The following is a 14917-nucleotide window of genomic DNA, read 5'->3' as shown; positions in this document are numbered from 1 at the left end:
TGCTGATTTCCCAGTTCTTAAAAGCCAGGATCACCATCTATTCAACCATCTATTTCTTTGTCTATCCAACTGAGTTTTTCAGTGGTCCGATTATGTTTCCGCAAATAATCTCTCCATTAAATCTACAAAAGAAATCGCAGGAGCCACCTTTCTAAAATGTTTAAAATGCATCTTTAAATTGAAGCATAAACCTTAAATAGCATCGCATTACAAATGAACAGGTTTAGTATGTTCTTCTGAGGCCTGACGTGGCTGAGTGCAGACGACAGCGCAACATCTGCCTTTCCGAGGTCTTTTACGGCATCACCCTCAGGTCAGGGTTGTACCTGGCTCACTTGGGCTTGTCCTTGTAGCATTTATGCCTATATGTTGACATTTTACAGTATTTTGTCATAGTAATTTTACATGACCCAGCACAGCCTAAGCATGCAGAAGATGATCAATGGATGGATATTTGACACTGCAAAATAATTTCCATAAAAGTTTCAAGTGTGATTATTTCAGATATAGATATTTCCCATTATAATAACCGAACATATATATGATTATATCAATACATGCCAAGCCAATAAGCAGAGGTGGGTAGTTCAGGTGCAGAGAGTAAAATTCCAGACCAAGATGTTGATTCAATCAACTAGTTGAGTAATTTATCACTCTTTATACTCAACTGGTTGGTTGAAACAAAATTGGTCTGGATTTTTACTCTCTGGACCTGAATTATCCTTCTCTGCCAATAGTTTTTCATGAATCAATAATCCCGCAGAAAAGTTTGGGGCTTCATGGTGACTCAGCATGACTGCAGATGGCTACTAAAATGGTCGCCAATGAGACTAGATATTTTATTTTGCAGCTAATTTTCTTTTTCTTTTCCGGTCGCCAATGCAGCTCACAATCCAAGAAAAAAATTAAATACAAACTATTAAGGCAAGAAACGAGGCAGCGTTTCATTAAGTGCACTGTGCTTTTCCTGCTACATTATCACGTGGTTAATTATAAGTGTGGCTGCAGAGCAGAGTTGATAAACTGGGCAGCTCCTCACGCGATCTGGAAGCCTGTTACAGAGACTGTCACTATGGAGCCCCAGAAGGGGCACGGAGGGGAGAAAATCTGTGGTTGGAAAAAATGGACTCTCTCAAAGGTGCCCGCAATAATTTACTGTTATGATTAACTGCACTGTGTCCGTTTAAAGTACGAAAGATAAAATGTATTTCAGTACTAATAAGTATAAACCTAAACGATACAGACATGTCCTAACCTATGACACCGCGGTAAAGTTAGCTGTATGTTCACTTTTCCGGCAGTAATATATTGCAACAAAATCAAGCAACACCCCGTGATTTTCCAGATTTCTTTTCGGGTGAATTTTAATTAATATTTCCGTGTTTGTGTGTGCACCGCACGTTCAGTAGCCCAGCTGTCTTGCTTACATATTGCATATTTCTATGTCATTTTTGTTATTATGTATAACATTGCAGAAGGAAATTGTAGGCAGATCAGATAGGAGAAAGAAAAGGCAGTGTGAGGTAGACCGGAGACAAAATGTGCCATGTGAGTATTTTTTTTTATTTATTTCACGTTTGGCAAGTGATGGAGATTACGGCTCAAAAAAAGCATTTGGCTCCTAAATATATTTGGGTTTAGGAGCCAATGGCTTCTAAAGTTTTTTTTTTTCCTCTGGAGCCCAGCTCAGTGAGCGCTGTTATTGGCTTGCAGTTTAATGAACGTGAGTTTGAATCGGTCTCTACTTGTAGCTCGATGTGTTTTAAATGTGCGCCTCTGTCTGTTTCTACTTCCTGCCTGAATTCTGTTTTCCTGAGACGTGCTGATCAGGCTGACTGGTAGCTGTGTAGTGACCTTCGTGTATGACTGCGTGAGGTGATGTATGCGGGAGAGTTTTGCGATTTATGACCGTACCATCCAGGGCGTGCGTCACCTAGCCCTCATCTTATTCGTGTGTGTTTTGGATCACTGTAACCCTAATTGATTGAGCAAATTGATATTAGATTTGATTAATTTTACTATTGCTAAAATAATTGTTCTAGCAAATTAAATGTATTTGTCTTCATTCATTTTTCCCATGACAATTTTGTACAATATATGCATTAATACGATTTAAATGAAGCTTTGCTCCCAGTAGTTGATATCGAAATGCATTTTTCTACTTAATTCAAATGGAAATTGAAGCTGAGCAAACATGTGGGACAACAATGTGGCAATGCTGAAACAAAACACAGATAATTTATTTTGCAGTAACCTGTTTGCTGCATTAATGCAACAATTATGTCTGCCTAATTGCATCTGCAGGAGCTCGGGCCATGGCGGGCGGTGAGCTGAGACTGGCAGCTTCTCTGCGTAGCCTATTCCCAAACCTGCCGTAAAACCGACTGACCGGAACGTGTTTCCTCTCATCTCTGAAAATGTACAACCCCCCCCCCCCCCACCCCCGCTGCGATACTCTAGCAAATGAGTCTAGCCCGAGTCTGAGTGCCTACTGAGTTGGAGGTTTGAGCAGGTAAAGGCAGGCCACCATATGCTGGGTGTGTGTTGGCCCCCGCCCCTGAGCATGCTGGGAGACCATATCCAACAAGTTTGGCGTACACTCTTAGTGATTTGATAGGCTGTGGGAGCCAGGGAAACCATTACATCACCCTTGACATGAATATGACGACCGTTAAGTATGAGTGTGGAATTCCATAAAAGGCAAGTCAGATCCTCAAAATTTTTTGTCTACATCTACAGTTTTATAATATTTATATGGTGTAATAAACATGAATAATCTGCACAAACTTCAAAGAAACATGTCGCAAGCACTTTTTGCCCAACACAAGGCAGATATGCTCAGTCTCCGAGGGACTTCTTATGTACAAGAAACATTCTCCTGGCTGTTGGTGCCAATATTTACTTTTTGTCTCCACACCTACTGCCCACCACTTGCAGATGCAGGCAAAACTGACACAACCAGCACAATGCAACATTCATGACGCAAGTGATGCAACATACATGATACACGGTTAGCATTCGGTTTTATACACCTATGAGTGTAAAAATGGAAGGAGACGCTTGAGTTGATTCGCTGGGAATATGAAGTATTGAAGATGTGCTGTACCTGTGAGAAGGTTTAGTCCTCATTTCTGTTTATATATGCTGACCTTCATAAAGATACAGGGAGCATGGTGCAGGGGTTTATGGGTAATATCCCAGTTGCACTGGGCTACTGTAACTGGAGCTTCAGCTCAGGTAGGTGTCAGCGGTGTAGTGGGGCTGCTTATTATCTGGACAGATGTTTCTCACCCCCCTTGGCACCGTGCCTTAGTCAGCAGAGCACAGGGGCTCCGCCACTGCAGAATAACATAGCTGGCCAGCCAGGTTTCTAAAAGAGGGCTGCCGTTATGAGACTCCCCACCTCACGGGGATGGAACGGCTGCAGCGGCATGTGATTAAAAACAAAGACTGGATGCGGCGTGGCAAGAGCGGGTGTTTTGGGATTAGGCTGGCACGCCGTTCTTCTGGGCTGCGGCCCCCAGTTGGAGGTCTTGTTGGTTGCAGGGGCATAGTTCACGGTTCTGTGGTTTATGCAGGCTCTGCGGGCGCAGAGAAGAAGCTGCCCGCTCCTACAGCAGCGATGGCTGCAGCTGAGTGGCAGAGTGCTGGCACCGTCTGAATCTAGGGCTAAAAGGGTCCCCCCAGGGGCTGGGGGGGGGGGGGGGGAGGCGAGTGGCATGTCCTAGCCCTGCTGGACGGATCTGTGTGTTGGCTCCAGGCCTTGATGCTTCTGCCAAACCCAGCCCCCCTGGGACGTGCATGTGCGTGTGTGTGTGTGTTTGTAGTGGGGGGGCATGCAGAGCCAGCTGGAGGTGTGGCACATGCCCGTGATCGGCCCTCAGAGAGCCGTGCTGACTCCTCTAGTCAGTCGCCTTGACTCCTCTCCATTTCGTTTCATTGCCTCCTCCCTTCCTGTAAGACGTCAGTAACACCTCAAAATGTCCGAGCTTTGCTCAGTGTCGCCCATCAGTTGACGGCACTTGGAGCTGAATGCATCTCTTGGTCCCGCGATACTCTTTATTTAGACTTATATCCTCTACCCCATCCATGCTTGTCGGCATTTACATTAAGCTACTATTAGCGCCGCTGTGGCTAATTACCAATGCAGCGAGTATAATAAGACTCGCTGTGTAGAATCTCATTGAAACCAATTTATTTGCATTCTAGTTCTATTTCTGCACTGTCAACTGGAAGCCAGATGACTTTTTAATGTTCTTTTTAAAAGATGTTTAATACAGGGAATAAACAATTGAAAATGTTTGTGTGCTCAAATATGTCAAAAAGTTGTGTGTGTGTGTATGTGTGTGGGTCATGTATATATTACATTGTGGGGACCCCACAATGTGATAACCTGATATTTTAACGTTGTGGGGACTATTTTTTCAGTCACACACAAACATGTGTGTGTGTATTGTAGCTGTCCATTGAAAATGGATTTTTGGCAATACATGCATTATTTCAGGAGTATGAAAAAAAGCATTTTCTCACAACTCTACTTTACAAAGTAAAAGAAAATAATGGTACCCTTAGTACCACAAACACAAACCTACCTTTACACAGCCATGAGTGAAGTTTGTTTTAAAGGGACTTATTGTTAGTGAGGTAAATATTTCAGTGTCAACAAGATGCAGACTAATCTCTCTTTATATTTGCAGTTAAAAATCATGTTAATGTTAAAATGTTAATATTAGTGATAATATTAACAATACAAAGTAATCTATCCAAAATTACCATCACGAATACAAATCTTACCTAGAACAAAAATAAATATCAGATAAATGGGTAACTTCATAAAATGTGAGCTTTTCATTGGTCGAATAGATTTCAAACACTATCAGTAGCAGAATGGGTGTATTTCATCTATAGTAAAAAGGGTAGTACTTTGAGGGATCACAAATACTTAGTAACTCAGTTCCTACTGAAGAACAAATCATGAACAAATATAGTAACTGCTTGAGATTTTTGACGATGAACCAACATGAGATCAGTATTTCACTTGTCTTATTCATTACTTGTTCCTTCAGTAGTTCCTTCAGTAGTTCACAAAGGTTTGCAGAATTAACACATATAGAAACAAATACAGTAATTGCTTGAGAAAATGTCACAATTCATTAATGATGAATGAACATGAGATCAGTATGTAACTAAGACTTAGTTTGTGATTAATTAATGCATAACTAATAACATAATACTACATTATTGTAAGTCATTACTGTAAAAGATCACTATCGCCAAAAAGTTGACTTACATGGTTTTCATCGGACAGCGACAATATGAATGACTGATTGAGGGGATGTGTAATATCCCACAAATTCATGACTGCGTGCAGGGGTTTTTAAAATCCCACAAATTCACAACTGTACAGGGATGTGTAATATCCCACAAATTCACAACGGTACAGGGATGTGTAATGTCCAACAAATCAACAATGGTACAGGGATGTGTAATGTCCCACAAATTAATGACTGTGTGTGGGGATGTGCAAAAATCCCACAACTTCATGACTGTGTGCAGAGATGTGCAGTATCCCACAAATTCACGACTGTGTGCAGGGATGTGTAATATCCCACAAATTCATTGCATAGTGGTTTGATTTCAGATAAGCTGATTAAAATGTGCACTGCTGTGCTGGCTCCCCAAACCCTTTATCGCTCAGATTGCTGGGCATCTCTGGCCAATCTGGTGCCACTCGGATTCCTCGCTTTGCTGTCGTGAATTTATGGGGGCGTGAAAGCACGATTTAACTTCCCTTCAGGCATTGCTGGGCTTTACAGTCTCTTCCCTGTTTTTTTTTAGTTCAACCCAGCACTAATAAATTCAGCCTTCCTATCGCAATACAGCTGCCCTCCGTTTAACAAGCCCTAACATGGAAACAAACAGAGCTTTTATGGCGATTAATAAAGCGTCATCGTTTGAAGGAATTAGTCAAGGTTTTTAATTTCACAGAAACGGCCTCACAGTTTGTTTCCTCACAGTGATGACTTTCTTCTCCAGATTTCTTCCCAAAGGTCAAATGAGCTACATGAAATATAAATTGATTAATAAAAAGAGAGCGTTTCACTGATGTGAGAAATTATTCACAGGCAATTTTAATATCGTTCTTTAAACCCTCCATTTCTGTTCTGTCGTCTGAAAAAACACAAACCAGAAAGTACAGTCTGACATGATGGCAGTAGATAACTAGTGATTCCTGATGATTTCTAAACCACAAGAAGTGCATTAGCTTGCCTTCTTAACCTTATGAATACAGTTTAATCACACTGGCTGAGAGTGACAGGATTACAAAATACCACCAACTGGGCTGGTTCAAAGGCCCCCTTGGTCATTACCCTTATTGCTATTTGATTTTACAACCCATTCGCTGCCTTTTAATAAACTCCTGCTTACCGCCAGTGCTGTATCTCTGGCCTGCTGGGGTAGGTCATTCCAGTACTTTGTGATGTTTTATATTATGGCACTGTCCTGCTTTATATTCTTACAGAGGGTTTTATCAAAGATTACAATTTGCATTATGCAGATACCTTCGTCTCGATTAAAAAAGAAAAAAAGACAAAACTTAAGGTTGAAAGTCATAACATTTAATTTTTAAGATGTGATTTGTTTTAAGCACTGTCCTTTTCTGTTCATTAGCATTTCTGAGAGGCTAATTATAAAAGGAGATTAAAATAATTTAAGGCAAGTTGGGCAGTTTCGGAGTCTTACGGACATCCTAGTAGCAGAGAGCGGTGTAATTTATGGGCTTGTGTCTGACTGGTGGCATTGGACAAGTGACAGGTCTCCTTGAAGAGTTCTTGCTCTAAATACACAATAAGGTCGTAGAAATTTGTGTTTTGGGAAAGTTTTTCTTTTCCCCGTCTATTGTACTCGAGGTGAAAAACACACGGTATGGCGTATACCGTAGCATTAGCTTCCCGTTGGCTAACGGTACTGTCCACGTGTTCATCTGAGCTTCCATGACCTCCGCAAGATGCCCTTATCTATGTTTTTAATTCTTCGTGTTCATTCAGGCAAGGTAACCGGTCAGCAGCAATCCAAGTCTCGTCAATTCAGCTCTCGGCCCAAGGTTGTGAAGGTATTCACACTGCAACAGATGGTATCAGAGGGGAGACGCGACACTTTCAGGCCGCTGGAAACCTCTGCACTTCACTGCACACAGGGACACCGTATGCAGCTCTGTCTAACTGCAGGTAGAAGTTGCTCCTAAGTATCGGTCTGCTGCCGGCTGAATGTTCTTAACCCACATGCTGCTGAAGACCTGCTTCTAATTCCTTTCTCTTTTGCTTTAGTGGCAAAGTTGTGCTGCATTATGTCGACTGTATTAGACCGCACTAATCTTTTCTCTTTGACCTTTACTGTGTCGAAGCGTGGGTTCGGAGTGGTGGCTCTGAGGCTAGGGGTCTGGAAGGTTGCTGGTTTAAATCCCATGATTGTCTGGAGTGATTCTACTCCATTGGGCCCTTGAGCAAGGCCCTTAACCTACAATTGCTTCGTCCTGGGTATGATGTTAATCTACATCCAGCCCTATAAGGAGGTCCTCCAACTTACAGGGAATATCTTGGGGGTTGGTTGCAGGATTGGCACTCCATTCGGACTAGTGTGGTTCTGAGGTATCACCCCCCACATGGCTGCACTCAGGTTCTCGTCCCTGAGGTGTTTTTTCGTGTGGTGGGTGCAGCAACGCATTGTAATCAGTGCATTCTCCTTACCTCTTCAGTATGTCTGGTGAGATGACCTATTGCTATGACACGTGGGGAACTTGTTTCTGAAAACCATCAAGTGGTTGTGGTGTACTGTGTTATCAGCAGTATTCTTTTTTCCTAATAAAGATGAACGAAAATATCACGGTGATATATATATATATATAATCATATCCCTGGGGATAGAAGAATCAGACAGTAACTTGATTAGTTCAGTCGCCTTCTTGTAGTAAATAACTACAACGGCTTTATTGCTCTGTTGCTCTTGATTAGCTTGTCAGCTAATTTTATAAAATTAACAGATGTGCACATCACCGACCTCAGACCAAAAATAGTGTGTAGTTATTTTTTTGTGCATATTGCTGCATCACAGTGTTTACTAACTAAGAGGTGATTTAATGCATTGTTGCCACCGGCATTACCAGCAGTGATACTTAGTGCTAATTTAGATTGGTCACCTAACAGCACCAATCAAAGGGCTCCATGAGGGAATTATAGTTGAAGAATGGAGGAAAAAAATGTCCTGATTTATGGCACAGCATCTGCTGTGATCAAACACGGGAAAAATCAGGGACCATCTGTGAAGGTCGAAAGCTAAGCAAGCCTTCGACTCAGATTAATTAAGTGTTTTACAGCCTGGTAGGGTTAAACGCTGTATGTTACGGAAGAAGAAAAAAACAGATGACTTGAGCTGGTCAGAAATGTCCTCAACACATTAATGATGCATGGAAATCTCTCTTATGGATTGTACATGAATACATCTCTGAATATATCTCTATAATTTACTTTCCCTCTAATAAAATTTGCTTAGATGTATTCCCTTTCCTGGTCCCTAATCGACTTTAATTTGTCACTGCTGTGCTCTGTAAAACAGACAAAGAGATTTGTAATTAACTTTCTTTCTCGTACCCCTGTGAGAAATTAAGATCTAAATAACTTCTACTGTGGCAGGTTAAGAAGAACTAAATGACAACATCTGTGTAGTGGGATTTTGCTGAAGAATCATACTGTGTGATACAGAGGATGTTCAGGCACCTCCAGGTCTCGCTCTGTAATTGATGCCTTTTGCAGCTTAATGATTCCTCAATGACAGGTACCGGTTTTGTCGTATAAAACAAAACGGATGACGGCACCTGTGATGGAAAGTCCGATATAATCGGAGCAGAACCAGACTGTTCTGCGATCGTACTAAGAACCATAATTTAGTCAGCACAGCAAATAATCTATTAACCTCTCACTTTGAGCCCAGCCCCCCACTTGGGGGAGACTTTGATGATAATCGGGTACGTCTGTATCGCTAACGGACCGGAACGTGGGAGGTTCTGCAGGTGAGCCGGTCCACAGAGATGAAAAATGACCTGTGCTGGATCATCCGACACCCTCCCACGTCTCCACATGCTTCTTCGGAGACGGAGCCAGGCTCAGAATGAAACTACATAATTAAAATGGTATACAGGATGCCCATTTCCAAATATTAAAAAGCCTCACTGGCAACAATCAATATGCAGTACATTTGGGTCGACCTGCAGTCGTGAATGACATTAAATGTAAAAGATCTTTAGAATATGTTAGAATAATGGATTCATCTTTTTTGGGAACAAATGCCACATACATCCTCTCCCTGGGTTACGACAGGGTTATGTTCCGACAAGCCTATCGTAAGGCTAAAATGCATTTTAATACAGTACATTACATTTAAAACACAGAAAAAAATATGCGCTCTAACACCGATACAACTTAACCGCGCGAGTCGTTGGCGAGAGTGAGGCATCACATAAGGCAGGTGATGTGTACATCTTGGCAGCATCCCAACGTATCGTACCTCATACTGCGTTACGCTTGCCTGCCAGCGATGCCTGCCCGGCAAATCTTAAAATATTTCACAATTTTTAGCGTATCGGAATCGCCATCGGAAAAATCGTAAGTCGGACCGTCGTAACTCGGGGACCACCTGTATTTTCAAACAGTTCATTTATCATCTAGTTTTTGAAGCTGGATACATTTGATATAATTTATTGCAATGAGAGGAGACTGAAATGAGTGACCTTTTGTTAGCTATAGTGTAAGGTGCAGTATGCATCTTATGAACTAAGTTTAAGATTTTACTGCTTGGTTACTCCAGCCGAAAAAAAAAAAATCACTTTCTGGTTGTTAATAAAAACGTCAGGATTCACCGACTTGCAAAGGTGTCGAATTGAAAGCACTTTAGTAAAGGGGATAAACAGAGATCGTCGCTTTTCTCATCCACAAATGTAAAAGTGACATAGTACCAAAAAAAAGGGCTTTACAAAAAATCCCAGTCCCTCTAAAATGACTCACTTCACCCCTGTTACTTCTGCCCTTCAATTTGGGGCTGATGGGGTGGGATCTGGGGAGAGTCAGGCCCTCCCATGACAGAAATGTCTGTTTAATTAATCAGGATGAAGGCGCGAGTAATGGCAGCACTCAATTATGGGGGGTGGGGGGGTGGCAGAGATGTACCCCACCCCCCATTTTGGGCGATCTCTGCAGGTGCATGATCAAGGTCACAGGGAGTTGTCAGTGCACCAGTAATTGCCATGTGTGGAATGCTGTTTGCTGATTGGACGGTCTCCAAACACAAATTCCAGGTTGTAAACTGGGGCAGCTGCAGATAACTAATTGCATATTTTTAAAGAGCTGAAGGTTCTCCTCTGCATTATAGCAGCTATGGAAAATGATTTTTTTGGTCTGTGTTTCTTAGTGACTTTGGTTTCTCGTTAAGCCAAATAGAAAAGCAGTGATTGTTTCAAAGCCATGACTGAGCACTTTGCATTATCGTATGAGAGCAAAGTTGGATTCAGAGCTTAGTGGGAAAAGTCCTTTGCTTAATGTAATTCCTCTCCAACATTACAATGCAATATGCTTCCTGAATGCAAGTAATTACAAATTCAAGTAGAAGTAAGGACTTTAAGTGTTCAAAAGGATACTTTATTTCTGTTCGATTTTCACACGTCCTTCATGTGAGACATAGACACACCTATCTCCAAAAATCCATTATTTCAGTAATGTAAGAAATGCATTTTCTCAGAAATTACTTTACCAAATAAGTCTAAAGCAGTGTGATGTCACTCCCTTAGTATCACCAATAGAAACCTGCTTCACACAGTCGTCAGTAAACGGTTTAATGTTTTAAATGGACTCCAAACGGATTGTTGTCAGTGAAAGAAATGTATCAGCAAGAACTAATCTCACTATCTATCAATGTTAAGTTGTTAACATCTGCAATAGAAAGTAATCCCTACAAACAACCGTCATTAATATAAATGTTAACCAGTACAAACGGTACAAAAGTACTAGTTAAATACATCACTTCATAAAAGTAAGTAAATAAGTAATTTATTTATAAAGCGCTTATCTCAGACAAAAAGTCACAAAGCGCTGTACAGTACTAGAAGGAATAGAACTGAGTAATAGAGAGAAGATAAAACATCTTTTCTTAGGTCAATTAGACGTCTGACTATCAGTATGCGGAGGAGAATGGGCATAGAGAGTCAGGCTGTGTCTGAATTCAGGGGCTGCATCCTTCTACGGCTGCATCCAAAGACCCGAATGCATATACAGCACGTCGACGTGGCTGTCCCATTTCGAAGGAACCTTCAAAGGCGATCTAGAAATGCGTCCTTCTCTTGCCGAGTCGCGAAAGATCCACCCGATGTATCCGCTGTAGCCTCACCTATCCCAAGATTCATTGCGGAGGAAGGGCGTCCCAGTTAGGCAAAAGGAGCGGCAGTTCGTGACCCAAGGGTAAGTGCAGAGGACAGTTGGTGATGCAAACAGGAAAGTATCTGCAGGCCAGACGGTCCTATTTGACAGAGCTTTCTGTCCGACCTTCGAAGAACGCAGCTTACAAAGGCTGCACATCGGAGGATGCAGCCCCTGAATACGGGCACAGACACAGGTTTCGTTGGATAGCGACGACGTACAGGAGAGCACATTTTGGGGTCAGAGGATGTCGGGTTGTGTCCTTGCTTAGGGGACACTGACGATATGACTGCTCTGCTGGCTCTGTTTCTGCCGCGTGTGCTAATCACCACTCCAGAATAATTTCTGATCCCTTAAATTTCTTTTAAAGATTGCTTAGTGTCCATATGTCATTTCAATCCCTTTCTTTTTCTTTCTTTTGTTGATTCAGTTTGTGTATGTACTCTGCTCCCATTGCGTTGAGTGTTCCCAAACCTGTGACGTCGACCGTGCACAGCATACTGACGCCGTAGTGATCTCAGGGATTACCAGTGTGACGGACAGGTGTTTGCTGCTGTTGTGGTCAAACTTAAAAGCCATGACTGTCCACGTGTGTTTAATGCCTCGAAGCTTCTTGGGCAGGCAGCATGAATTAAACAGCCAAAATGTGCCAAACTGAAGGAGACAATTGCCCTTTACATGCTTATGGTGCATTGAATACATTTTTCAAATAGCCCCATATTTTCCAGTCTAGATATTTAACTATTCTACACCACATTCATGTTTTCTAATGTAATTTGCAAATTTCAGGAGACTGGTATACACCGATGGGTTAACGTCGTACTGAAATTTCATAGCAAATGGGTGGTATAATTTCCTAAACTGTATCTGAGAGAGGATTCAGTTGGACTGTTTCTATCAGACTTGTCTAATGCTGCAGTTTGGTTAAGCATCTCAGATTTCACAAGAGACTTGCTGCCCTCACCCCGTCATTAGATGTTAGTTTTTAATGGGATTTTTAATGCCGTTCTGTTTGCCTGCACTTATTTTTTCCCCCCTCTTTCTTTGTTTCCCACATTATGGAATTGGTAGCGAGGATGTACTCTAATATCATAAAACAACTTCAAAAGGTTTTCAAAAAGAACGCTTTTTTTAATTTATTTTTTTGTCCTTGAGTCTTAATGATCAACATAAAAATCTTTTTGTGGTTAAAAATTTTATTGAGTTCTATTTCATGCCTTTTTAAACAACTGATTATTTTTATGCTGCGTGGGATTATAGATGTAATGGAAACTATTAAAGAAATAAAAAAAAAAAATTACATAGTAAATATAAACTTATGTAATGATTTAAGGTAATGGAAAGGCAGGAAAATAAAAGGACGTGTAAGGCACATCAGGAAATTTACCAAATGGGAAAGTTTTATGATTTTATTCTATAACTGTAGCTGTTTAGCCTTGCTGATGTAATACTGGCACATTTGTCCTCTGGGTCTCTGAGCATATTTGCTGACTTGCACTATGATGGCAGTTTAGTAGGAAGAACATCCTTCATTACAAAGGCCTTGGCTGATCTGTATGCATCGCCAGGTGCCATTGCCCAGGTTTTTGTGTTTTTCGCAGGTGTGTTCGCATTCGCACCTTTGCATATTCAGCAGGTGTGCGGACCTGTCAAATGAGCGGCCCCTGCCCCCCCCCCCCCACCTATCCCCACCCAAAAGTGACACTTCCTCCCCTACAGATGACAGGTTTTCCTGGACCCGGTGACACTGACGCTGAGGGGTCACCTCCCCAGGGCAGGTCCCACCTGCAGTGCAGAGGGACCTCCGGCTGTGCTGGTTCCGAGTCGTGCTTTCGGGTCTCGCTAACAGAACCCGGGGCCGGTGCCACCAGCATTTCCCGCTAAGACCGACTGCACTCTGCACTTTGAAGCCCCTGGCTCCTGTTTTCCTGTTGCCTTCAAGATGCCTCTCTTTAGTTTCAATGTTATCTGTTTCTTCTTTTCCCAGTGACACCAGTGGAGACCTCGATTCGTAGCGTAAAGCCGTCCATTCAGCCCGACTTGGGGGACTTCAGACCAAAGCAGCAGCCGGCCTCACAAAGGTCTTCACACCTGATGCAAGGTAAGTTCCTGCACGCCCTCATCCTGCAGCACTGATCAGGAACCCTGAAGGGTGAGTAGTAAAAGTCAAACTGTATTGGTTTTAATGTTCTTTTCTACTGCTTTGGAACATGAGTTTTATAAATCAACTCTAGGCATGCTGCACCATTGTCCCAGAGAAACTCAATATGATATCGTACTGCTCCGAATTGTAAATAATGAAATATGTATTTTACACCGTATCGTTCTTGTAAGTAACCTGTGAGAAACAGTCAGTAAAACCGACAGTGTGCTTTGGAATTCCAGACACCTCATTTTTTAGGAGTGTTACGTGAAATTTGTACCTCGCTGGCATGGAGCTGTGTGAGAGGATGGGGTGAGATGGTGCCATTATGAATCCTCGGTCACAAATAAACCCGTAAGAGCCCAACACCCAGAACAGGGTCTGCTTAAAGGAAATGTGTAACAGTTTGGCACCCAGAACAGGGTCTGCTTAAAGGAAATGTGTAACAGTTTGGCACCCAGAACAGGGTCTGCTTAAAGGAAATGTGTAACAGTTTGGCACCCAGAACAGGGCCTGCTTAAAGGACATGTGTAACAGTTTGGCACCCAGAACAGGGTCTGCTTAAAGGAAATGTGTAACAGTTTGGCACCCAGAACAGGGTCTGCTTAAAGGAAATGTGTAACAGTTTGGCACCCAGAACAGGGTCTGCTTAAAGGAAATGTGTAACAGTTTGGCACCCAGAACAGGGTCTGCTTAAAGGAAATGTGTAACAGTTTGGCACCCAGAACAAGGTCTGTTGAACAGAAGTGCTCCTTCCTCATATTGCCAAACTATGTCAAACTGTGTAGTATTCTACCACTGTTGTTACAAGTGTTTTTGCCTTTTAATGGAAGTATATGTGAGAAGTTCCTCTTTGCCTTTTTTCCTCTCAGGGGTTTTAAAGACTTCCATTCTGCTTCATATTTTTCAACATATTCAGAAAAGAGAGAGACACACACCCACAATAAGAGCACAATTTCTGACCTCCCTGTCGCTCGTAATACAGGAATACAGTCTTTGCTCTTAATGTTTTTTAAAATGCAAGGTTCCTCCTGCTGTGTTAATGTGACACGTCTTTCAGTGAAGATGCCAGGACCTGTTCTATTGTATCTCGGATGTGATTCTTCATTGTGCACAAAAAAGCGACCCTTTTATATTAGCATGCTTTAAATTTACGCTCTCCAAACAGAGAGCCCTTCATCTCTCTTTATCCTCCAGATCTCCAAATATGTTAATTCTTCTCTACCTATCATAGAAGCTGTACCTTTGATATAGTAGAGAGAGATGTTTCCGTTCTTCCTCTTTTTTTTCATTTTATAAGGTTCTCTGATGT

The 14917-nt window shown here is 42.0% G+C and overlaps 1 protein-coding gene across 1 annotated transcript in view; it reads left to right on the top strand.

Annotated features, from left to right (window-relative positions):
• Positions 1-1030: 1030 nt before the first annotated feature.
• Positions 1031-14917, top strand: part of il1rapl1a (interleukin 1 receptor accessory protein-like 1a) — a 330464-nt gene continuing 316577 nt past the window's right edge. The window contains exons 1-2 of the mRNA XM_023839920.2: positions 1031-1138; positions 13450-13563. The gene's annotated coding sequence lies outside the window, so the exon portion shown is untranslated. The remainder of the gene's footprint in view (positions 1139-13449; positions 13564-14917) is intronic.

The sequence above is a fragment of the Paramormyrops kingsleyae genome, chromosome 1 (assembly GCF_048594095.1).
Source record: "Paramormyrops kingsleyae isolate MSU_618 chromosome 1, PKINGS_0.4, whole genome shotgun sequence".
NCBI lineage: Eukaryota > Metazoa > Chordata > Actinopteri > Osteoglossiformes > Mormyridae > Paramormyrops > Paramormyrops kingsleyae.
This window is presented reverse-complemented; position numbering and strand designations above follow the sequence as displayed.